The sequence below is a fragment of the Protopterus annectens genome, chromosome 5.part0, assembly GCF_019279795.1.
Source record: "Protopterus annectens isolate FY-2018-M chromosome 5.part0, PAN1.0, whole genome shotgun sequence".
Lineage (NCBI taxonomy): Eukaryota > Metazoa > Chordata > Ceratodontiformes > Protopteridae > Protopterus > Protopterus annectens.
In genome coordinates, this window is record NC_056735.1 from 822,710,110 (window position 1) to 822,736,305 (window position 26,196).

The following is a 26,196-nucleotide window of genomic DNA, read 5'->3' on the forward strand; positions in this document are numbered from 1 at the left end:
CATTTCCACCCCCTTCTTCTATCACTTGGGAGAGAGCTCCCACACCTGGGGGCGCCCGCCAGAGCAGAGCGGCCCAGCACGTGACAGGACCCCTTCGCCTCAGCCCGGGCTAGTCAGTCTCGCCTCAACTTTGCCCCTGAGGTGCGTGGAACACTCCGCACCCCCATCCACATCTCGCTCCCTGGGAGGAGATGCTCGACCAGCAAGCTGTAACTTGCAGAGCCACACAGTGGGGCCCTCCGCCAGTGAGAGAGTCGGTTGGCCCGATCAATTGACTGACAGTGGGGAGAGGCGCCTCGACCCCACCATGCAGGTGCCTGGCGGGAGACGTTCTCCCCACAGCTGGGACCTGGACTTGCACTCCCGACAGGGTGCCCCATCATCCCTCAACTCCTGCAGGCTGCCAAATCATGCCGGATTGTGTGTGCCTGGCGGGCGAACCCGCAGGGTGCAACCGCCCCTGCGGAACTCCTCTCAGCCGCAGAGGGCCAGATCCGCTCTCAAGAGGGCTTCCGGGTTCCCCTCCTTTCCATTCCAGTACGATTCCGGGGACTTTGCAATTTTTCAAGAACACCTCTGGGAACGGGGCGAGGTCGAATGCCTCTGCCCAGCCAGGAGCTCTCCGGGCCCCGCAGACCTCCATCCAGAGCTCCCTTGAAGACTTCCATCAGGGCCTGCCACGGCGGCCCTCCCCTTCAACCCTACAGAGAAACCTCTTTACCCGGCCACGGTCCAAGCCTCGCCTCGGGGACACCGCCACCTCCATGCTCCCTGCAGGCTCCCAAACCATGCCATATACCTGTGCCTTCGGAGCCTCTCAGGGGGACCTCCCTCCGATCCAGGCTGGCCCTGCGGAACTCCCCTCGGCCGCCGAGGGGCAGACCCGCTCTCATCAGGATTTCCAAGTCCCTCTCCTTTCAGGTCAAGAGCACCACGGTCCCAGTCTTCCCCAGATCTCCTGAAGGCTGCCAAGTCGTGCCCTGTCCCCATGCCCTCAGAGCCTCTCAGGGGGACCTCCCTCCATTCCCACCCAGCCCCATGGAACTCCCCTCAGCCACCAAGGGGCAGGTATGCTCCCATCGGGGCTTCTGCGTCCCCCCTGCTTTCCCATCCAGAAAGGTTCTGGGGACTTTGCGATATTTTGGGGACACTGTCAGGTACCGGGTGAGATCGGATGCCTTCCCCCTGCCTAGCTGGAGCTCTCTAGGTCCCGCAGACTCCCACTGGTCGCTCCCTTGAGGACTTCTGTCGTGGGGGCTCCACCTGACCCCACTCACCAGGGCTGGAGTGCTCCTGGCTCCGCAGCCTTACACCAGATGCTCCCTAAAAGACTTCCATCCCACCGAGGGGGCACAATCCTAACCCTCTCACAAAGGCGGGAGCACTCCCTGTCTGGCCGCCTTCCACATCTCTCCCCCTTCCGGACATCCACCGGGACAGACTCCCCCTCCAGGCTTCCACTTCTACAAGAGCAGGAGGGCTCTTTTCCCAGGTTATACATCTCCTGGAGGTCTGCCAAGCCGTGCAGTGTCCCTGTCCCCTTGGAGCCTCTCAGGGGGACCTCCCTCCGATCCCGGCTAATCCCGCGGAACTCCTCTCAGTCGGCGAGAGGCAGGTCTGATCTCAATGGGACTTCCACTTCCCCCTCCTTTCCGGTCCACAGCACCATGATCCCTGTGATTGCATATCCCCTGCAGGCTGCCAAGCTGTGCCCTGTCCCCGTGCCCTCGGAGCCTCTCAGGGTGACATCCCTCTGATCTCGCCAGACCCGCGGAGCTCCAATCGGCCACCGTGCAGCAGGTATGCTCCCATCGGGGCTTGCGTGTCGCCCCTGCTTTCCATCCAGAGGGGTTCCTGGGACTTTGTGATATTTCGGGGATGCCGTCAGGTACCAGGCGAGGTCGGATGCCTTCCCCCTGCCCGGAAGGACCTCTCTAGGTCCTGCAGACTCCCAACGATTGCTCCTTTGAGAACTTTCATCGTGGGGGCTCTGTCTACCCCCTCTCACCCGGGCAGGAGTTCTCTTGGCCCCGCAGCCTTCCACCAGCAGCTCCCTTAAGGACTTCCACCTGGAGGAGGGAGTGATACGGACTCTCTCACCCAGGCAGGAGAGCTCCCTCCCTGGCTGCTTTCCACCTCTCTCCCCCTTTCGGACTTCTGTCTCAGAGGGGACTGTGGTCCAGACACCCCTCACCCAAGCGGGAGCTCTCCCAGCCCAGCCGTTTTTGCCCCTTTCTCCCTTCCAGACTTCCATGGAGAGGGAAACCCCTCTGTGCTTCCACTTCTACCCAGGCGGGAGAGCTCTTTCCCCAGGTTAGATATCCCCTAAAGGCTGCCAAATCATTCTGCGTGAATAGTGCCCTTTGAGCCTCTCAGGGGAGCTTCCCTCTGATCCTCTGCAGCCTCGTGGAACACTGTTGGGCCGCGAGGACTCAGACAGTCCCTCATACAGACTTCCATGATGCCTGTTCTGCACCTCCACCTCGGGCTTTCAAACTCGGACAGGAGATGGCCCAGGGTCCCGGCAAATCTGCATATTTCGCCACTCGTGTCCAGCTCTCCCCCACTGTGCCAGGCGCCGAACATGCTTCACTTTGAGCCCCCTGGCACGCGGCCCCTCCCCCATGCACAGTGCCTTTTGAGGGTGGCATCTCCACAATGCCGAGTGGAGGACCGGAGGCCGAATTACTGCCCATGGACAGCCCTGGGTGCGAGACGCCATGGCGGCCATATCTCTGCACCCCAGAGGGCTGGGAAGACGGGATCGCAGACATGGCTTTCCGGGGAGGCCCTCGGCCCACCCAGGATGTCCGCTGACTCCCCCGGCCGGCCCTGGGTGCGAGACACCATGACAGCCTTATCTCTGCACCACTGGGGGCTGGGAGGATGCGATCGTAGACCTGGCTTCCCAGAGAAATCCTCAGCCTACCCCGTGCTGTCCGCCGACTCCACCGGCCGGCCCTCTCCTGGGAACCGGGGACGACCCTTAAGCCCAGCTATGCAATCCTCAGCCGCCTCAGTGCCCGCAGAAGATCCGGCTATCTGGATGACGGCGCCGGGAGGGTGCGGAGCGACGGGCGTGACCGGGGACCTCCTCCCATGAGGTATGCCCCGCTGTCGCGTCATGTCCGGACCCCGCTCCCCCAATCCCCCGGCCGGACCCCCCTGCGCCCGCCGCTGAGGTGCAAAGTCCTGCCGACAATCTGAACGTGGGGTGGGGTTGGCGCACAAGCCTGGCTGGCCGAGGATGGGTCCCCCCTCCTAGCGAGGGAGCAGAGCCCATCCCCCCCCTGCCTGCAACAAAAGCATGGCTTAGATTTCAGCTTTTTGCTGCTCTGCTACGTACCAAGCCCTGACCCAGAATCAGGTAATCTACAAATGATTTAGCACCTGGTTCCCCACGAACGTGCAGTGGACTACTGGAGGGAGGCATTCCCCCTTCCGTCCGCTCTCCGACCCAGTGATGAGTGGCGCTCCTCGCTGACCTTGCGGCCGGCTATCCCTGGCCAACCGGAGAACCGCAGCGCTGCGGTATCATTACATTTAGGCAAGATTCTGACTTAGAGGCATTCAGTCATAATACCAGAGATGGTAGCTTCGCACCATTGGCTCCTCAGCCAAGCACATGCACCAAATGTCTGAACCTGCGGTTACTCTCTTTCTGAGCAGGATTACTATCACAACAACACATCATCAGCAGGGTAAACTAACTTGTCTCACGATGGTCTAAACCCGGCTCACGTTCCCTACTAGTGGGTGAACAATCCAACGCTTGGTGAATTCTGCTTCACAATGAGAGGAAGAGCGAACATCGAAGGATCAAAAAGCAACGTCACTATGAACGCTTAGCTGCCACAAGCCAGTTATCCCTGTCGTAACATTTCTGACATTTCCTGTTTAAAACCCAAAAAGCCAGAAGGATCATGAGGCTCCACTTTCACAGTCTGTATTCATATTGAAAAATCAAGATCGAGTGAGCTTTTGCCCTTCTGCTCCATGGAAGGTTTCTGTTCTCCCTGAGCTCGCCTTAGGACACCTGTGCTACTCTTTGACAGGTGTACCGCCCCAGTCAAACTTCCCACCTGACACTGTACCCGGATGCTTGGAGCCAGGAGTGAGAGCCTCGGTGGGGCTCACTTCCCTGCCTCACTGGGTAAGTGAAAAAACGATAAGAGTAGTGGTATTTCACCAGCGGCCGAGGCCTCCCACTTATTCTATACTTCTCATGTCTCTTCACAGTGCCAGACTAGAGTCAAGCACAACAGGGTCTTCTTTCGCCACTGATTCTGCCCAGCCCGCTCTCTTGGCTGTGGTTTCACTAGATAGTATGTAGGGACAGTGGGAATCTCATTCATCCATTGATGCGCATCACTAAATTAGATGACGAGGCATTTGGCTACCTTAAGAGAGTCATAATTACTCCTGCTGTTTACCTGCACTTCATTGACTTTCTTCACTTTGACATTCAGAGCACGGACAATGGGGGGATGCTGATCGGGACCGGTGCCCACCACAGCCGGGTCGATCCACAGAAAGGGCCTGGAGCACATCCCCCCCCGGGGGAGCACGACGAGGGGGTGATACCTTGTCCAGGTGCTGCGCGCGCTCAGCCCCACTTCACGCCTGAGCCTGACCGACCCAGCCCTTAGAGCCAATCCTTATCCGCAAGTTACAGATGTGACTAGCCAACTTCCCTACCTACATTGTTCTAACATGCCAGAGGCTGTTCACCTTGGAGACCTGCTGCAGATATGGGTACGGCCCGGCGCAAGACTTGCACCCTCTCCCACAGAGTTTCAAGGGCCGACGAGAGCTCAACTGACGCCGCAGGAACCGTGATGCTTTCTAGGGAACGGGCCCCTCTCTCGAGGTGAACCCATTCCAGGGCGCTCTGCCCTTTACAAAGAAAAGGAAACTCTCCCAGGGGCCCTCACCGGCTTCTCTGGGATTGTTTGCGTTACCGCACTGAACGCCACGAGGCACCCATCTCCGCTGCTCCGGATTCAGGGATCTGAACCAGACTCCCTTTCGATCAGTCAAGGGCAGGGACCATCACCCGTCCCTTCAGAAAGGCGCTCACCTCTCAGGACCAACTGACCCATGTTCAACTGCTGTTCACACAGAATCCTTCTCAACTTTGGCCTTCAAGGCTCTCGTTTGAATATTTGCTACTACCACCAAGATCTGCACCCGTGCCAGCTCCACCCTGAGCTTCAGTGCCATCGTGGTGGCCCTCCTACTCGTCGCAGAGTAGCCCCCTCGGCTCCCAATGCCGGTGATGGCCGGGAATGGGCCTGACACTCCAGCGCAATCAATTTTCAGGGCTAGTTGATTCGGCACATGAGTTGGTACGCACTTCTTAGTAGATTCAGACTTCCATGTCCACCCTCCTGCCTATATCAACCAACACTTTTTCTGGGATTTGATGAGCGTCAGCATCAGGTGCCTTAACCCGGTGTTCGGTTCATCCTGCAGCGCCAGTTCCGCCTACCAAAGGTGGCCCACTGGGCGCTTACATTCCACGCCCGGGTCCAAGCCAGCGAGTGGGGCTTCTTACCTATTTAAAGTTTGAGAATAGGTTGAGATTGTTTCGGACCCAAGACCTTTAATCATTCGCTTTATCAGATAAAACTGTGTCTGCCAAGTGCCAGCTATCCTGAGGGAAACTTCGGAGGGAACCAGCTACTAGACGGTTCGAATAGTCTTTCATCCCTATACCCAGGTCAGATGACCAATTTGCACGTCAGGACCGCTACGGACCTCCACTAGAGTTTCCTCTGGATTCGTTCTGCCTAGGCATAGTTCAGCATCTTTTGGGCCCCACCAGGTGCGCTCACGCTCCACCTCCCCAACGGGATGAGTGAGACAGGCCAGCGGTGCGCCCCCCCTGTGCAGGGCGGGGGAATCCCGCCTCAGCCAGAGCATGCCGGCCCTCACTATCATTGCGCTGTAGGGTCTCCTGCCCACAATCGGGCTTGCACACCTGTTAGACTCCTTGGTCCGTGTTTCAAGATGGGACGGGTGGCTCAGCGGCGGGACGCGGTCGGTCCACACTGAGGGGAGTCCAGCTCAGTCAACAGTCCCACTGGGAGCCGGGGGCCCCCTGCCCCCGCTGCAAGAGCGAGGGTGGGTGTGACCTAGGGGCACAGCGAGGGCTGATGCCGTGGGATGTAACACTCCACTCTGGGGAGGGGAGCCACCTTCCACCCGGCCTTTCCAGCCGACCCAGAGTCGGTCGCGGCACACCGCCAAGGAAGAAGTGCACCCGATGGTGGCTAGTGCACCAGGGGAGGGGAATCCGCCGTGGCCGCTGAGTTCAATCCTCCAGGCAGACCACACGGACCCCATCCATTTACCTCTGAACGGTTTCACGCCATCTTGAACTCTCTCTTCAAACATTCTTTTCAACTTTTTAAACATTCTTTTCAACTTTTTAACTTGTCCACTATCGGTCTCGTGCCAGTGTTTAGACATAGATGGAGTTTTCCACCTGCTTTGGGCTGGTTTCACGCCATCTTGAACACTCTCTTCAAACATTCTTTTCAACTTTTTAACTTGTCCACTATCGGTCTCATGCCAGTGTTAAGTCATAGATGGAGTTTACCACCTGCTTTGGGCTGCATTCACAAACAACTCAACTCCGGGAAGACCTGATCACGAAGTGCCGGGGGCCGCCCTAACACCGTCCACGGGCTGTGCCTCGATCACAATAACTTGGGGCCCCATGGGCAGCACCAGGAAGACAGACTTCCGTATGCCACACTTTCCTGCACCCATCGCCCGCGCGGGGATTCGGTGCTGGGCTCTTACCTCTTCACTCACCGTTACTGAGGGAATCCTGGTTAGTTTCTTTTCCTCCGCTTAGTAATATGCTTAAATTCGGCAGGTTGCTACGTCTGATCTGAGGTCTCATCTACTCTTTATATTATTCTTTATCCTATGCTGTAAATCATTTCTCGTCTATATTAACTTATCTTTTCCTGTACGGAAATGTTTTGTTGGAAACGTTTTCAATTCATGATGCATTTCAGTTCCTGCTTACTATAATCAAAAGAAATTATTCTAAATCTTTCTTTTTTTGCATTTGACTTTTGCTTCAAGTACCAAGAAAATACATGACAGCAGGAAATGTAAGACCCTGATATAGTATATGTAGTAGTTTTTGCCCTTTATTAAATAGACAATTTCAGAAAATTAGAAGTTATGTATCTACCATAACGTTCCATGTTAGTTGTCTTCTCTCGCCTTCTTTCTTGCTGGATGGGTTCGGAGCCGATCCTCGGCTCCGACTCGGCACTTGCTAAGCTCGAGAGTCACTTTTACCAGCTCGAGGCAGCCCCATATCCCATGATGCAAGGTGGTAATTACCCAGATCTCGTTTGGTATTTAGAGGAAAAACTGCCTATAAAAACTTTCCACTAAGGAAAGAGAAACACTAACCTAAAAAGGCTGTAATGGAAACCAGGTAATCAAGGACAAGAACTATCTGGTGTCCAAGGAAGAAGAATCTTCCAGAGAAAAAGGAGATCAAGGTCTGTCCAGGCTAGGGGGACAGGAGGGAGGGACGCAAGAAAGAAGGCGAGAGAAGACAACTAACATGGAACGTTATGGTAGGTACATAACTTCTAAATGTTAAGTTGTCCATCTCGCCTTCATTCTTGCTGGATGGGACCGCGTCCCTAGCACCTCTATCCTGGGTGGCTCAATAGAACAGACTCTTGAGAACAGTGGAACCAAAGCTTGCCCTGTCCCTGGAGGCCAAATCCAATTTGTAATGAGAAACGAAGGTATGAGGAGTGGCCCAAGTGGCTGCTGCACAAATAGTATCTAAGGGTAGTCTAGCCTGAAAGGCTGTAGAAGTGGCTAGACCTCTTGTGGAATGAGCTTTAGGTTTTGAGTTCAGCTGTTTGCCCCTAAGCTGATAAATGTCAGAAATGGTGGAAGATAGCCATCTAGATAAGGTCACTTTAGAAACAGGGAGACCTTTTCTATTTTCAGCATAAGACAGGAAGAGCTGATCGGACTTCCTAAATTGCTTTGTTCTGTCCAAGTAATATCTAAGTTGGCGATGAACATCTAGGTAATGCAATTTTTGTTCCGCCTGTTAGAATAATTTGGAAAAATACAGGAGATCAATGGATTGGTTTAAATTTGTCTTAGAAGCAACCTTGGGCAAAAAGGATGGGTTGGTTCTCAAGGATACTCTGTCTTTGTGGAAGACCAAATAAGGGGGACGAACACAGAGGGCATGAAGTTCAGACTCTTCTAGCCGAGGTAATAGCGACTAGAAAAAGTGTCTTCCAAGAAAGAAACTTTAATGAACATGAAGCAGCCGGTTCGAAAGGGGGAAGTATCAAGGATGCCAGCACTAAATTTAAGTCCCACTGTGGTGGAGGATCTCTAACAGGGGGTTTAAGAAGAAACACTCCTTTGAGAAAGGCTTTACAAAGTTTGTGGGACATAATGTTGTGGTCTGCAAAGCCGACATGGAAGTTCGAGATTGCAGCCAACTGAACTTTGACTGTGGAAGACGAAGAACCTGAATGAAAAATTTCCGCAAGGAAATCCAAGACCGACTGAATAGGGGCAGTAAAGGGGTCTATGTTCTTAGATATTGCCCAAAAAGAGAAGCATTTCCACTTGCTAGAATAAATCCTCCTTGTAGAAGACTTAAGAGAAGCTACTATGATATCTCTAACGGGGTTAGAGATCATAGGAAGCAAGTGGAGCAACCAAGCTGTGAGGTTGAGGGAAGGAACAGACCGGTGCAGTTGACCCAACCGGTGGGTCAGAAGATCTGGAACTGGGTCCAGATGCCAAGGCCGCACCAAAAGATGGCGATAAAGGTACGGGAACCAAATTTGTCGAGGCCAGTAAGGGGCAATGAGAATCATTTTGGCTCTCAAGACGGTAGCTTTCTGGAGTACTTGTGGTATCAAAGGAAAGGGAGGAAAGGCATAAAGAAGTCCCCGGGGCCAATCTTGGGTAAGAGCGTCTCTGGGGGGATGGCCTGGAAGTGGGAAGAGAGAGAGAGAAGAAGTCTGGGCATTTGCTGTTTTGGGGTGTAGCAAAAAGATCGCAGCATGGGCGGCCCCACTTCTGAAAAAATCTCCTCCACAATGGATTGCTTGAGAGACCACTCGTGAGGCATGAGAATAGCTCTGCTCAATCTGTCCGCTATTATGTTGGTTTTCCCGGGGATATGCGTTGCTACCAGAAACCGATGAGAGGAGATCGCCCATTGCCAAAGTCTGAGAGCTTCTCGACAAAAGGGATAGGACTTGGTTCCGCCCTGCTTGTTGATGTACCACACGACGGACATGTTGTCCGTGTGAACTGCAATAGTCCCTAAAGGGAGAAAGTCATTGAGGGCTTGCAACGTTAAAAGCACTGCTCTCATCTCTAGGACATTTATGTGCAGGTGGTATTCAAACGGTTGCCACGTGCCATGAACCATCCTGCCCTGATAATGCCCCCCCACCCGATCAGGGAGGCATCCGGTGACCGTGGCTACCGGGGCCGGGGGAACAAATAGTCTGCCCTGATGAACTAGAGGAGAGGAAATCCACCAGGATAGATGGTTCTTGCAGGTTTGTGTCACCAGAATCTTGTGACGCATGGGAAGCTGCTGGAAGGACCATTGGGTGAAAAACATCCATTGTAGGAGACGCATGTAAAAGCGGGCCAGAGGAAGAAGTGTTATGGCAGCTGCCATGAGGCCCAACACTTTCAGGACCAACCTAGCTTGTGCCCTTTTGCTGGATAGGATGATCCGAACGTGGTTTGGGATATCTAGGATTCTCTGACTTGTTAGGTTTGCTGACATCCGAGTAGTGTCTAGATTTGCGCCTATAAAGGTAATAGATTGGCAGGGCGACAAGGAAGACTTTTCGAAGTTGACTGAAATTCCTAAGTGACTGCAGAGACGTACAGTGTAATCTCTGGCTTGGAGAAGTTGATGCCTGGTGGTGGCTGAGAGGAGCCAGTCGTCTAGATACGGAAACACCTGGAATCCTTGACGTCTCAGGTGAGCCGTGACCACTGCCATGCATTTGGTCAACACTCTGGGGGCTGTAGTGAGGCCAAAGGGCAGGGCTCTGAATTGAAAATGACTGGTCCCCAGCCAAAAGCGAAGAAAACTTCTGGAGCATCTGTGAATCTTTATATGATAGTACGCATCCTGAAGGTCTATGGAGCACATCCAGTTGTCTTTGCCCAGAAAGGGCAAAATCGATTGAAGTGTGACCATCCGAAATCTTGTCTTTTTGACAGACTTGTTGAGCCTGCTGAGGTCTAATATTGGTCTCCAGTCTCCCGTCTTTTTGGGGACCAAAAAGAACCTTGAGTAGATTCCGGACTCTAAATGATCTTTTGGTACTGGCTGGATGGCCCTTTTCTTTAGAAGCTTTGACACCTCTAATTTTGCAATTTCCCTTAGACCGGTGGTACGCCTGGAAGGGAACCTTTTGAGGAAGGGCTTTCCTCGAAAGGAATCTTGTAACCTCGGATATGATCGACTGTACCGATTTGTCTTGAGAGAGGGAAAGCCATGCTTCTGGGTACAGCGACAATCTTCCCGACTGCCTCCAAGGGTGGGCAGTCGGGCAACACCTCAGGGATGCTGGAAGGGCTTGTCAGAGAGGCTCTCTGGAGCCCTGGTTCTGGGACCCCTCTGCCCCTAGGGCGCCTGTTATTATTACCCCTCTGCCTCTGGGGGTAAACTGACCACGTGTGTCAGGCGTGACTCCTTGTGATTTCCGGAACCACATTTTCCCTCCCTTCTGACCTTTGGGGTAAGGTCTAGAAGGAGTGAAGAAACGGACTCCTACGGCAGAAAGAGTCTTGCCGTCCTGCTCACACCTGGTTAAAGTGTCCTTCACCTGAGGGCCAAACAACATTGTCCCATCAAAGGGAGAGTTTGTGAAGGATGCCTTAAAGGGGTCTGCAAAATTACAGAGCCGCATCCAGGACTGACGTCTGAGGGCCACTCCTGTGCCTGCAGCTCTACTCGCCCCATTGGCTGCATAAGAAATGAGCCGCATGGAGGAGTTGGTTATGGAATTTAGGATTCCCAGCTGAGAGGCGATCTTTTCTTGAGCCCCTGCTGCTGACGGATCCTGTACTACTTCACCTAGCTCTTTGAGGATGTCTCTCTCAAGTCTGGTGAAGTGACACAAATAATTCAGTGAACGCATAGCAAAGGTCGCTGAAGAGAACATCCGCTTGCCATACCTGTCCATGGTCCTAGACTCCTTGTTAGGAGGATGGACTGGCACGGAAGGATCTGCAAGTTCCTTCTTGGTGGCGGCCGCCACCACCATGGCATCAACCGGGACACCCTTAGTAAGAAACTGCTTTTCAGCAGGGGCCGTGATAAACTTTGAAGGTCTCCTGGGGACTGGTTCCACCGAATCAGGAGATGCCCACGCCTTTCGAGCTATGACTTCCATAAGGGGGTCGAAAGGCGGAGACACCCAGGAGGTGGAGGGTCGAGATCCAAAAGCCTCCAGGTATACCGATTCATCCTCGGAGGGATTAATGGAGGGCCAGTTCCCCCTCTGTTTGAGGAGTTCAAGGATGTCTGAAAAGGAGACATCCTCAGAGGGAGATCTTGGGGGACCCCTCCGACTCATCTAAATCGGTATCTGATGTTGTAGACTCAGGAGAGTCTAAATGCTTCCTCTTTCAGGTCCTCTTACGCGGGGGTTCACCAGACGGATCAGGAGAAACCTCGGAAGAGGAAGTCCTTCCAAATGGGGAGACCTGGGGCGATGCATCTCTGGGTCCGGGAGCAAGACAGCAGGAAGAGGCATCTACAGGCACCATAGAGGGAGGAGCTAAAGGAACCGACTGCTGGCTAAGCTCTGGGCTAGCACACTCCTCATCACCTCGAAGGCTCCCTCCAGGGAGGCCGAGATCCCTCCAAGAAACAGGGATCCCTGGTCCCACCGAAAGGGAAGGCTCCGAAGCAGATGTTGGGGCCGAGCTCACCAAGGCCGGGCTCCGAGAGGGAGAACGGGTCGGACAAGGGTCCGATGCCACTCACCCTCGAACCGACCAGGAAGCCCGACCGGATCCCTCCAAGGAAGGTCTCAAGGAGGAGATAGGAGTCAGGGCGACGGAGCCGAAGGTGTGGTATCGGCCCAAGCAGCAACAGTCACTGTACCACACTCCAGCTCCAACTCTGTAGGAGAGTCAAGGAGGAATCTAAGGGGGTGTAGAATAGCTGACGCCTGATGAGACGGGCTATGGAGCATCTGGGCTAGTGCCTGTGATTTTAATAGCCTCACCACTCTCTCTAAGTCGTGGTCTGAGAGCCTGGATGACCTCGATGATCGCCTCTGATGGCTCCCCCTCGAAAGCAAGGGAGAGGCTGGAGCCGAGTGTATAGACTCCAAAGAAGGAGATCTAGACCTCTTCTTGGATGGAGCCATCGGAGCTGAAGAACGTTCGCTCAGGCGGAGCCGACAACTTGTCGGCTCGAAGGAGACAAAGATATCTCCCAGCCGAGCCGAGACATGCTTCGACGCTAGGGTGTCGGCTCCAGATGGAACCGACACAGGTGCCAAAGCCAGGGTATCGGCCAACCGCAGGTACAGAAGCTTCCAACAGGAAGGATCGGCCCGGATGGAGGCGTCGACTCCGGAGTCGGAACCAAGACCACAGACTTGGACACCGGGTCTGGGTCTTGGAAGGTTTGAGGGCTTCCGGAGCCGATCTTAGCCGGGAGCTCTCTGGTTTAAGACGACCCCTGAGGATCAACTTATTTTGCTCCTGCAGGACTCTCTGGCTGAAAAAGAATGACATATAGCACAGGAGTCCTGCAGGTGTAGGGGTCCCAGGCAATAGAAGAAGTGTGACCGCCTGTCAGAGACATCTTCTGACAGCACGAGTCACACTTCTTGAAACCTGAGACCCTAGTATCTTTGGACATGTCTCAGTCCTAAAACACTCACACACACCAATCAGTCCAAACAAGACACTAACAACTAAAAATTATTAATAACTAATAAATTAGTTATTACTATAACAGTGGCACAACACACACACACCTGAGGGAAATCCTGACAGGAACTGTGAGGGTGGGAAAGGCCTAAGGCCCGAAACACTGAAACTAAGTGAACTAAGGGGAAATGGGTATGGAGCTAAGTGAATAAAGTACACTGAAGGATATAAAGACTAAAAATTAGAGTTTTGAGACACCTAAAACCTTACAAATAGCAAGAAAAATATCACTTACCAGGAGCTGGTAAAAAGAATGACCTCATTAGCGAAGCGGCAAATGAGATCTGGGTAATTACCGCCTTGCATCATGGGATATGGGGCTGCCTCGAGCTGGTAAAAGTGACTCTCGAGCTTAGCAAGTGCCGAGTCGGAGCAGAGGATCGGCTCCGAACCCATCCAGCAAGAATGAAGGCGAGACTGACAACTTAACATCACATTGTTATACATTGTTTGAAGTATACAGACCCTGTTTGAAGTTACGGTCCCATTTCTTGTACGTATCCTAGCATTTGATAACTTGAATTCAGCAGTGCATTTTTCCCCACTATCTGACCTATTTAGGTAGACTGCTAAAATATTTGTAAAGTTATTATTAAGAAAACCCCATAACATTTTCCTTATGCCTCTTCTGACAACACAGGAAGGCTCGAGTGTGAGTAGGTTGACAAACTTACTTTAATGGGCATGACTCTGCATATGTGCTATAGTACAGCCACTAAAAATCCATGGAGATACTCGCATCTAAATCCTCCTGTGATGTCAAAGAGGGATAAAGTGAAAAAAAAAAAAAAGAAAGAAAAGAATATAGACTCCCAGGCCATTTCAGTGGGAAATTCAAATTTCATGAAGGCAATATTGAAATATCACTAGGACACGTGTGTAAAATGTTTTACCATTCTGGTTGAGCCACATGCTGTGGTGCAAAAGGTATGTAAAAATGAGAATTTACTCTTAAAATAACCTTTTAACCCTAGATCATGCGATTAAAATGCAATACACAGAAGTCATTTTACCACACACTCTCAACAATGTTCATTAAACAGAAAATATCTGTTCACACACAAACATTTTCTTACTTATTCCTGCTAATAAAAACCTAAATGATTACGCGATAAAAGCTCCTGTCATTTTCAGTAACTCATAATTTGAATCATAATTTGGTTGCTTTCGGATTAAGCACTTGATATCCACAATTTCATTCAAACTTGGCAAAATAATGGCTCCCAAAAGTTGCCAGCAAAGTTCCTTAATGTCTAACAGTGTTTAAAAATATTGGCTACTTGTGGTTCTCTCTCAATATAATCATTAACACAGAAATAAAAACTTTTCTGAACTTGCCACATGACAAAGAATGTCTAAAACAGAGCTTTTGCTTTTTGACCCATGTGCCAGAGTGTGCTGTCCTCATATATTCTTTGTGACATTTTGTAAGATGTTCTGCCATGCAGAATGCCTCTCAACTGTCACACAGTGCCATATATACCACAAAACGTGAGTTACAGTCATACCTTTTGATAGCTGGGAAATATGTTTGCATAGTTATGTGTCAAAAGGGCATTATATTCTGATAAGAGAGAAATGGGGGGACGGACAATAATCTCCTTGGTTCCAAACAGCATACTGTTAGAAAATATTTCTACCATGCAAAATGAGAAGTTATGTACCTACCATAACGTTCCATGTTAGTTATCTTCTCTCGCCTTCTTTTTTGCTTGATGGGATCGGCTCCGACTCGGCACTTTGCTAAGCTCGAGAGTCACTTTTACCAGCTCGAGGCAGCCCCATATCCCATGATGCAAGGCGGTAAGTACCCAGATCTCGTTTGGTACCTAAAGGCAATAACACCTAGCACAAAAAACTTCCTAGAAGGAAAGAAAGGCAAAAAGCCTAAAGGATGGGCTATAAGGAAGACCAGACAACTAGCTGGTCTTAAGAAGCAATCTTCCATATAGGGAGAGAAAAAGGTCTGTCCAGGCCAGGGGGCAGGAGGGAGGGTCAAAAGAAAGAAGGCGAGAGAAGACAACTAACATGGAATGTTATGGTAGGTACATAACTTCTCAATGTTAAGTTGTCAATCTTGCCTTCATTCTTGCTTGATGGGACCGCGTCCCTAGCACCTCTATCCTGGGTGGCTCACTGGAACAGACTCTTGAGAACTGTAGAGCCAAAACTGGCTCTATCCCTGGAGGCCAAATCCAATTTGTAATGAGAAACAAAGGTATGAGGAGTGGCCCAAGTGGCTGCTGCACAAACAGTGTCTAATGGAAGTCTAGCCTGAAAAGCTGTGGAAGTGGCTAAGCTTCTGGTTGAATGCGCTTTCAGTTTTGAGCACAGCTGTTTTCCCCTGAGCTGATAGATTTCGGAGATGGTGGAAGAAAGCCATCTAGATAAGGTCACTTTTGGAGACAGGAAGGCCTTTCTTATTTTCAGCATAAGAAAGAAAGAGCTGATCGGATTTCCTGAATTGTTTTGTTCTGTCCAAATAATATCTGAGTTGGCGGTGAACATCAAGATAATGTAATTTTTGTTCCGATCTGTTTGAGTAATTAGGGAAAAATACAGGGAGGTCAATAGATTGGTTCAAATTATTTTTCGAGGCCACCTTAGGCAAAAAGGTTGGATTAGTTCTCAAGGATACCCTGTCTTTGTGGAAGACCAAATAAGGGGAACGAACAGAGAGAGCGTGAAGTTCTGACACTCTCCTTGCCGAGGTAATAGCAACAAGAAAGAGTGTTTTCCATGAAAGAAACTTCAGGGAACATGAAACAGCTGGCTCGAAGGGAGGAAGAATTAAGGATGTCAGCACTAGATGTAGGTCCCATTGAGGAGGAGGACTCCTGACTGGAGGTTTAAGGAGAATAATTCCTTTTAGAAAGGCTCTACAAAGCCTATGGGACATAATGTTGTGATCTGCAAACCCGACATGAAAGTTCGAGATAGCAGCCAACTGAACTTTGACCGTGGAAGATGAAGAGCCAGAGTGAAAGATTTCCGCTAAGAAATCCAAAACTGCATGAACAGGGGCAGTAAAGGGATCTATATTTTTAGCTCTTGCCCAACAAGAGAAGCGTTTCCACTTGCTGGTATAAATCCTTCTAGTAGAGGATTTAAGGGAAGCCACTATGATATCCCTAACAGGATTAGAGATCATAGGAAGCCTGGCTAAGGAAGGAAGTGGAGCAACCAAGCTGTGAGGTTGAGAGAAGGGATAGACCGATGCAGCTGACCCGATTGGTGAATCAGAAGGTCTGGCACTGGGTCCAGATGCCACGGCTGCACCAATAGGTGACGATGGAGGAACAGGAACCAAATCTGTCGAGGCCAATAGGGAGCAATGAGAATCATTTTGGCTCTCAAAACGGTGGCTTTCTGGAGTACTTGTGGAATCAACGGAAAAGGAGGAAAGGCATAAAGAAGTCCCTGGGGCCAATCCTGGGTTAGAGCGTCTCTGGGGGGATGGCCTGGCAGTGGGAAGAGAGAAAAGAAGTCTGGGCATTTGCTGTTTTGGGGAGTAGCAAAAAGATCGCAACATGGGCGGCCCATTCTAGAAAAATCTCCTCCACTATAGATTGTTTGAGAGACCACTCGTGAGGCATGAGAATAGCTCTGCTCAATCTGTCCGCTAGAATGTTGGTTTTCCCAGGGATATGCGTTGCTACCAGAAACCGATGAGAGGAGATCGCCCATTGCCAAAGTCTGAGAGCTTCTCGACACAAGGGGTAGGACTTGGTTCCGCCCTGTTTGTTGATATACCATACTACAGACATGTTGTCTGTGAACTGCAATTGTTCCCAAGGGAAGAAAGTCGTTGAGGGCTTGCAACGTCAAAAGCACTGTTCTCATCTCTAGGACATTTATGTGCAGATGGTATTCGAACGGTTGCCACGTCCCATGAACCATCCTGCCCTGATAATGACCCCCCCCACCCGATCAGGGAGGCGTCCGTAGTGACTGTGGCTACCGGGGCCAGGGATACAAAGGGTCTGCCTTGATGAATCTGAGAAGAAATCCACCATGATAGAAGATTCTTGCAAATTTGTGTCACCAGGATTTGGTGACGCATGGGAAGTTGTTGGTAAGACCACTGGGTGAACAACATCCATTGAAGAAGATGCATGTAGAAGCGGGCCAAGGGAAGAAGTGTAATGGCCGCAGCCATGAAGCCCAACACCTTCAGAACCATTCTGGCTTGCACCTTTTTGCTGGCAAGGATGATCCGCACGTGACTTTGGATATCTGAGATTCTTTGGTCTGTGAGGGTTGCTGACATCCGAACAGTGTTTAAGTTTGCGCCTATGAAAGTAATAGACTGGCAGGGCAATGAGGAGGATTTTTCGTAGTTGATCGAAATTCCTAATTGAGTGCAGAGATTTAGGGTGTAATCCCTGGCTTGGAGAAGTTGATGCCTGGTGGTGGCTGAAAGGAGCCAGTCGTCGAGATACGGAAACACCTGGAATCCTTGACGTCTCAGGTGAGCCGTGACCACTGCCATACATTTGGTGAACACTCTGGGGGCTGTAGTGAGACCAAAGGGCAGGGCTCTGAATTGAAAATGACTGGACCCCAGCCGAAAGTGGAGAAACCTTCTGGAGCGTCTGTGAATTTTTATGTGATAGTACGCGTCCTGAAGGTCTATTCAGCACATCCAGTTGTCCTTGTCTGGGAAGGGCAAAATTGATTGAAGTGTGACCATTCGAAATCTTGTCTCTCTCACAGACTTGTTGAGTCTGCTGAGATCCAATATTGGTCTCCAGTCTCCCGTCTTTTTGGGGACCAAAAAGAATCTTGAGTAGATTCCGGGCTCTGAATGGTTTGTTGTAACTGGCTGAATGTCTCTTTTTTGTAGAAGCTTTGATACTTCTAACTTTGCAATTTCCCTTGCAAAGTTGGCACATCTGGAAGGGAATTTTTGTGAGTGAAAGGACTTTCCTCGAAAGGAATCTTGTAACCCTCGGATATGATCGACTGTACCCATCTGTCTTGAGAGAGGGAATGCCAGGCTTCTGGGTACAGCGATAGTCTTCCCCCGACTGCCTCCATGGATGGACAGCCAGGCAACATCTCAGGGATGCTGGAAGGGCTTGTCAGAGAGAGGCTCTCTGCTTCCCTGGTTTTGTGGACCCCCTCTGCCTCTAGAGCGGCCTGTTATTACCCCTCTGCCTCTAGGGGTAAACTGACCACGTGCGTCTGGCGTGACTCCCTGGGATTTACGGAACCACATTTTTCCGCCCATCTGACCTTTGGGGTAAGGTCTAGAGGGGGTAGAAAAACGGACCCCTACAGCAGAAAGAGTCTTGCCGTCCTGCTCACACCTGGTCAATGTATCCTTCACTTGAGGGCCAAACAATGCTGACCCATCAAAGGGAGAATTTGTGAAGGACGCCTTAAAGGGATCTGCAAAATTACAAAGCCGCATCCAGGATTGACGTCTAAGAGCCACTCCTATACCCGCGGCTCTACTCACTCCATCTGCTGCATACGAGATCAGTCGCATGGAGGAGTTAGCTATAGAATTAAGGATTCCTAGCTGAGAAGCAATCTTTTCTTGAGCCCCTGCAGCCATAGGATCCTGCACTATTTCACCTAGTTCTTTAAGGATGTCCCTTTGGAGTCTGGTGAAGTGACATAAATAGTTCAGCGAACGCATGGCAAAGATCGCTGAGGAGAACATCCGCTTCCCATACCTATCCATGGTCCTAGAATCCTTATTAGGAGGATGGACTGGTACGGAAGGATCTGCAAGTTCCTTCTTAGTGGCGGCCGCCACCACCATGGCATCAACAGGGACACCTTTTGTAAGGAATTGCTTTTCAGAAGGGGCTGTAATAAATTTAGACGGCCTCCTAGGAACTGGCTCTACAGAATCAGGAGCAGCCCAAGCCTTCGAGCAATAACCTCCATAAGGGGTCGAAGGTGGAGACACCCAGGAGGTGGAGGGTTGAGATCCAAACGCCTCTAGGTATACAGACTCATCCTTGAGGGATTTATGGAGGGCCAGTTTCCTCTGTTTTAGGAGTTCTTGGATGTCTGAAAGGAGACATCCTCAGAGGGGATCTTGGGGATCCCTCCGACTCATCTAAGTCGGTATCTGAAGTGGTAGACTCAGGGAGTCCAGGTGTTTCCTCTTACAAGTCCTCTTGCGGAGGATCTCCTGACTGGTCAGGAGAATCCTCGGAAGAGGGGTTCTTCCCAGTGGGGAAACCTGAGGCGGTGGATCTCTAGGTCCGGGAGCAAGAGAGATGGAAGAGATATCGACAGGCACTGTAGAGGGAGGAGCTAAGGGAATAGACTGCTGACTGAGCCCAGTGGCCAGCACACTCTTCATCACCTCAAGTCCCCTCCCAGGGAGATCCGAGAGAACCCGCTCAAGAAACTGGGACTCCCGGGTCCACCGAAGGGAAGGCTCCGAGGCAGATGTCGGAGCCGAGCTCACCAAGGCAAGCTCCAAGGGGAAGAGCGGGTTGGACAAGGGTCCGATGCCACTCACCCCTCGGAGGAGACCAGGAAGCCCGACCACGAATCCCTCCAAGGAAGGTCTCGAGGAGGAGATAAGAGTAGATGCTGAAGGTGCAGAAGGAGGGGTATCTGCCCCTCAGCCATAGCCGTAACTATTCCCGTAGACTCCAGCTCCAAACTCTGTTGTAGAGTCGAAGGAGGAACTTGAAGGGTGTGGACTAATAGTCGCCTGTTGAGACGGACTATGAAGCATCTGGGCCAGTGCCTGTGATTTTAATAATCTGCTTACCACCCTCTCTAAATCATGGTCAGATAACCTGGACGACCTAGATGATCGGCTCCGATGGCTCCGCTCCAAAGAAGAGGTGAGGCCGAGCCGACAGAATCGGGTTCCAAAGAGCGGGACCTGGACCTCTTCCTCAAGGAACCATCGGAGCCGACAAACCCACTGATCCAGTCGGAGCCGATAACTTCGCCCGAGAAGATCTAGATGCATCGCTCCAGCCGGAGCCGATGCAGGCATCGAATAGCAGTGTCGGAGCCGGTCGGGCCGACACGCTCGAGCCACATGGTGGTCGGAGCCAGTACTCGGAACCGACACCAAAGTGACCATAGAAGTATCGGCACCAATAGCCATCGGTGCCAAAGATTTAGCCAAGGTCGGATCGGCTCCAGCCGGAGCCGATCTCGACTCGACAAAGTCGGAGCCAAGGCAAGGCTTTGGAACAGAAGCCTGGGCCTTAGACTTGGAAGGCTTTCCCGGAGCCGATTTGGCCATGGAGCCCTCCGGTTTAAGGAGTCCCCTTAAAATGAGTTTGTTTCTCCTTTCCTGCAGGACTCTCTGGCTAAAAGAGTGACATATTCCACAGGAGTCCTGCAGGTGGAGAGGTCCCAGGCAGTATAAACAAGAAGTGTGACCGTCTGTCAGAGACATCTTCTGACAGCACGAGTCACACTTCTTAAAGCCTGAGACCCTCTGCTCTTTGGACATAGTGGATACAAAAACAGTACACACACAGTCCCAGACAAACAATTAAAATTAAAGTATAAGCAGTAAAAACCTCACACACACACACACACACACACACACACACACACACACACCCTGACAGGGGGGGGATGGGAGGGAAGGAAGGCCTGACTAAAAAAATTAAGGAGGAAAAATTTAGTCAAAAAGGGGCTTACAACTAACTAAAAATGAAAGATTTCTAAGAAAAAATAGTTTTAAAGTGAAAAGAGGCTAAAAGCAGTTTAAATTTAAACACTTACCAGGAGCTGGTAAAAGGAGGACCTCATCAGCAAAGCGGCAAACGAGATCTGGGTACTTACCGCCTTGCATCATGGGATATGGGGCTGCCTCGAGCTGGTAAAAGTGACTCTCGAGCTTAGCAAAGTGCCGAATCGGAGCCGAGGATCGGCTCCGAACCCATCAAGCAAGAATGAAGGCGAGATTGACAACTTAACATCTAACTTTTAACAGTCGATTTAGGACTACGAAGAGAGACATGAGTTGTGTGTCCCAGGCAGTTAAGACCCTAGTCCTAAGCAGCATCCTACCTTCACCAAGAATGTTACTTTAATACCAACAAAAAATAACTGACTTCAACATTTGGCTTAGTTTCTGCTGTCATTCCAAGGGGATCAAGTATCTGTCTGCCTGGCAAGACATGGTCCCAAAGACAAATCTTCCAAAATAAAAGATCTGTCAAAAAGCAAATTGAAGGTCATGCTACTTGACGCTAGGAGCTTTAACCTGAAAATGCATTGACTGGAAGCTCTTTTTGCACTGGAAGATGCTGATGTCTGTGTGGACAAGGAAACTTGGTTCAGGGCTGCGGAGAGCACCCCTGCCTTACCAGGCTATACCTCACTCCACACATTCCAACCCCAAAATGAAGTCGGGAAGACTTAAGGGTGGTAGAGCCTCTATCTTCATTAAGGATAGGCACATCTCCAGACTGGTTTGCCAGCATGATGCACTCAACTACTCCAGATGCAACTGACAGTTTGCAAGACAACCATCCAAGTGATAGCCAGCTATAGACCACCCCTCCACAACTCAGGATACGCACTCTTCTTACCTGGATCTACTTGACTCCATCAACGTACCCCCAACATCCTGATTCTTGGTGACTTCAACTACCCCACCATAGAATGGGTGAACTATTCCTGCATTAATGCACTCACTCACTGATTCCTTGACTTCATCAATTCTAACTCCTAGACAAGCTAGTCTCATCCTCCACAAGGGGATAACATTCTGGACTTGGTTCTCACTAACAAGGGCGACCGCTGCACCACTCCCATAGTATGTTTCTATCCCATCCAACCCCCCCAGCCATAATCAAGCTAAATACCTTCTAAAACGTGGAGTACAACCTCCTAAGGGAAGGTATCTGTAGCTTCACACCACCCCCACCCTCAGAGGATGCAGACAGCTATGCTGAACAGTATGCCAATGCAGTATACAAGCACCTGTACAACTGCATGGACTCAGCAATACCCAACAGAACTAAAACCTGCTCCTCCAGGAAACACAAACATGTTTGGTGGACATCCTCTGTCAACAGGCTTTACAACAAAAGGAAGAAACTGTCGTCCAAGGGCAAAAAGGAACAAATTCCAAACTGGAAAAACTCCCTCCTTAGCCTCAACAAGCAAATTAGATGACTAGTGAAAACCTCTAAAGCCAATTATGAATTGAAACTAGCCTCTGAAACAAAGGGCAACCACAAAGCCTTCTTCAGTTACACCAGGAACCTCCATGGCAAATCCCAGGTTTGTTCCGAATTAGTACTTACCAGTATCGCCTACACTGACCCTGGTGACTCAGCCACCCTGCTAGCAGATAGGTTTATCGCAAACTTCATCCCCCTGGCCCCCAAAGACCCTTTCGACATCCCCCGATAATTGTCCCGCACTTCACATCTCTGTAGATCAAGTGTTAAAGGCCCTATCCAAGGCAAAGAAAACAGCTTCTATGGGACCTGACAGTATCCCAGGCTGTATTCTGCACCAACTCCAGCAAGAACTGGCTTCACCACTGACCACCCTATTCAACCACAGCCTAAGTGCAGGCTTCATCCCAGCAGAGTGGAGAACTGCCATCATCATCCCCTTGCACAAAGGTGGTGCTACTACTTACCCTGGAAACTATCGCCCCCATTAGCTTGACACATATGATCTGTAAAGCCATGAAGCGTACTATGGATCTCATAAAGAAGGACATAGACAATCTCCAAGCACTTCACCCCACCTAGTTCAGATTAGGCAAGGGCAGATCTTGCCTGTTGAACCTGGCTGACTTCTTTGAGACTGTCACCAAGGCTCTGGATGAAGGAAAATCAGTACATACAGCTTACCCTGACTTGGCCAAGGCCATTGACACAATCTCCCACTTGGGCATCATCGAAAAACTAACACAATTTGGTGTAAATCCCCATCTCATCAGGTGGGTGGCCAACTGGCTCACCGACAGGACCTTCAAGGTCAAAACAGGCACTTCCACCTCCGATAGCAGACCTGTCACTAGTAGAGTTCCCCAGGGATCAGTCCTGGGACTCCTACTGTTTGGCATCTACTTCTCGGAGGTCCAGGCAAAGACAAAAGGCCTGTGGCTGACCAAGTTTGTGGAAGACTGTCAGTTGGGTGCTGTCATCGACTCCCCAAATGATGTTAACATACTGCAAGAGGGTCTCACAGCAACTAAAGACTGGTGCCAAAGTCATGGCCTCAAGCTAAATGCAAAAATATATCATCATACCATTCGGCAAAACCATGGCCCCTACTGATTACCACATCAACGGCAACCCCCTAAACACGCAACCTGTGGTGAGAGACCTGGCTACGCAGGTTGATAATCTCACATTCGACCATCATGTACTGGCAGTGGTTAGAAAAGCCTTTTAATTGGTTCATCTCATAAGTAAAGGGATTGCATTCAGAAAAAATGAGGTTATTACCTCTCTATACTTCTCCCTCATTAGATCAAAAACTGTAAAGGCCACAGAAATACCAAACAAAGAGAATCCATGGCCTTCAACACTTGTCCTCTGCAGACAGGCTTAAATCACTATCCCTCTACTCGGTATTGTACAGGTTGCACAGAAGCAATCTGTCTCTCACCTACAAGGCAATCTCGAACCTTGCCCTACTAAAGATGCTTCACATCTGTAAGTCTTAACTCCTTGTGCATTACCTGCTTGAAAGGCCTGTATCTAATATGCGATATCAACAAAACTTGCTGAACAGACAGGTTGGTCTCCCAGAGGCTGCTCCATCTCTGGAATAGACTTCCCATACACATCAAACAGAATACCGTGCAGACAGTCTTCAAGTGCAACCTTAATGAGTGGATGGGAAACCACAAAAAACTGTCCCAGGGGTTCCATCTGTGTCCCTCACTGACAGGGGCGACAGGTGCTGACTGAGACTTCTTTTTGGGGATAAACTTTTGGCTAGGCTTGTAAGGGCCCTAGTGTCATTAGCCTAGTAACCTCCTATGATCCTATGATGCTATTACCCTATAAAAAGAGACTTCACTGTCCATGAATATTCCCAGGTCTCCAATGAAGGAATCAACTTTGGGGAAATTTCAATTATGTAGTAGATACAGGGGCATTCATTTTCCAAAATGAGAACAATACTGCATGTTCTACACCAAGTATGAGTCCATTGTCTTAATACAAGAAGATGGTGCAGATTACATTCTCTTGCAGGATATGGATACCACCTGGAAAATTAAGTTCAGGGAAGTTTGCAGTCATCAGTAAATTTTGGCAAACAGTGTCCCATAATGTCAGCCTGGACGTCAATGAAGTACATACCAAAGACAAGGGGGACAATATGGAACTCCATGGGATGCCAATGGTGACCAGCGTTTTAGACTGGTGTGCCACTAACCTTGTCTGTGAAACAGTTAACTATCCAGAGAACTACACAGGAACAGATAGTTAAGCAGATGTGTTTTTCATTGCTATTACAGTTGGGCATAATATCAGCTAGCTCTGTGGTATAAAGGGATAAAATTCTGACTATGTCACAGGCTGCACAAGTCAGAACAACAACTTATGCACATGTACAAATCGGCAGTGGAAGATAGGAATGACTGACCACTGTCAGTATGCCCATCCTGGTGGGGGCAGTTTTGACTCACCACATGTGATACATCCAATGAAAGTACTAGATGTTCACCCTGTTGAGCTTGAGCTTAGCAAGCATGCACTGCCATGTTCAAGTCAGACAGTAAGTAAAGGGTAATTCACAGCACGTGGAGGTGCATTTCCTCTTGGATGACAGTAAACAGTGGAGCTTTGAAGAACCACTGCAGGGTTTGGTGGGGGGGGGGGGGGTGTCTGCCAGGGGAGAGGTCAGGACACCCAGCAGAACTAGGAAGTTGGCCCATTCCATACTAACAGACTCTCACCATGGAGCAAATGGCCAAAGGACTCTCACCTCACCCAGTACTCCCAGCTCCGAAGGTAAAAGGTGACTGAGTACAGGTGCAGAAGCCAACAGGCAGAGTCCTACAGGATGGCTATTTAAAAAAGGGGCCCTACAGCCACTCTGGTGTTACAGAGGGATAAAGCTTTCACTACAGCCCAGCCAACTTGAGTGACTGACAGACTGGCAGGGAAGATGGCCATCCCAATCCTGAAAAGAAGTGTTGCCATTCCCTGTGATGATCTCCAGTAGAGGTTGGGGACATTGTGTATGGGGAGGCATGGTCCAAAGAAGGGAAATGGGTGGAAACTTGGCAGTGCTATTGTAGAGGCAGGGTGAAATGTCGCTTGGCCCCATTGCACAGCCACCCCTCAGACAGAACCACATAAATGCAGGGGGGGGAGACGCCATAAGGAAGAAAAAGTGGCAGATGGTATGATGGCAAGACCCCACCAGAAAGCCACCGGTCCACGGCTAAATACAGAAGAAAGCACCAACTACTTACTAAGGGGAGGAAGAATAAAAAAGAAAGTTATATACTTACATTAGTTCTTAAAGTTCATGCCAGTTAACTTCAACAATAAGGCTTGTAGCTACAAGCATAATGCAATTTGCATATTTGAGACTTTCCCATGCTCATAAGTCCTCCTATCTCACCACAATTCATCTTATCTGAAAATACAGTTTACCTGGTTTAATTCTAGCCAATACACACATAGTCATCAAAGCCATTCCACCAGATCTCTCTGAAGCATGAGAAGACAGTGGAAGAGTTTGTCTGCAGGCAAGCTGGCCTGACCAGGAATGTGCATTTTCAGAAAGCCATATTGTCCAAGATGCTAGCAATTGCATGCTGCAGGAGGAGTCCTGCAAAGTTAAGAAAACTGCCCCATGTTCAAAACACTAATGTGCAGACAGTCTTCTTATTGTGACCAATTTCTTTGTACTGTCTGCCTTAAATAATGCCAATACCATCCCTCTGCAGACCTATTCTTGGTTACCATCACTTTGGGGGAGGGAAAAGAAAAGGGACAACCCTGTGAAACACTGTTTAGGTGAACTCACCACTGCATCACACCAGAGAAATCCTGTCTGTAAGACATACAGGGTCAGCATTTTGATGCTTCTTGATCTTGAGAGGCCACTGAAGAATTCCCATGCAGTATACTACAACTTTAAGACATAAAAAAGTCATAGCTTAAGTTTAAGTCAGATGAGAGAGAGCATTATCTTGAATGGATGAGATTTTGTTGAAGGAGACTTTGTCTTGGAGGAGGCTAGCTATACATGGTC

General features: G+C 50.1%; 1 protein-coding gene and 1 pseudogene across 1 annotated transcript in view; both read right to left on the bottom strand.

Moving 5' to 3' along the window:
• TUBGCP3 (tubulin gamma complex associated protein 3) overlaps positions 1-26,196 on the bottom strand; it is a 1,295,126-nt gene that overhangs the window by 1,216,905 nt on the left and 52,025 nt on the right. The gene's annotated exons all lie outside the window — the stretch shown is intronic.
• On the bottom strand, positions 3,518-6,910 carry LOC122803060 (annotated as a pseudogene).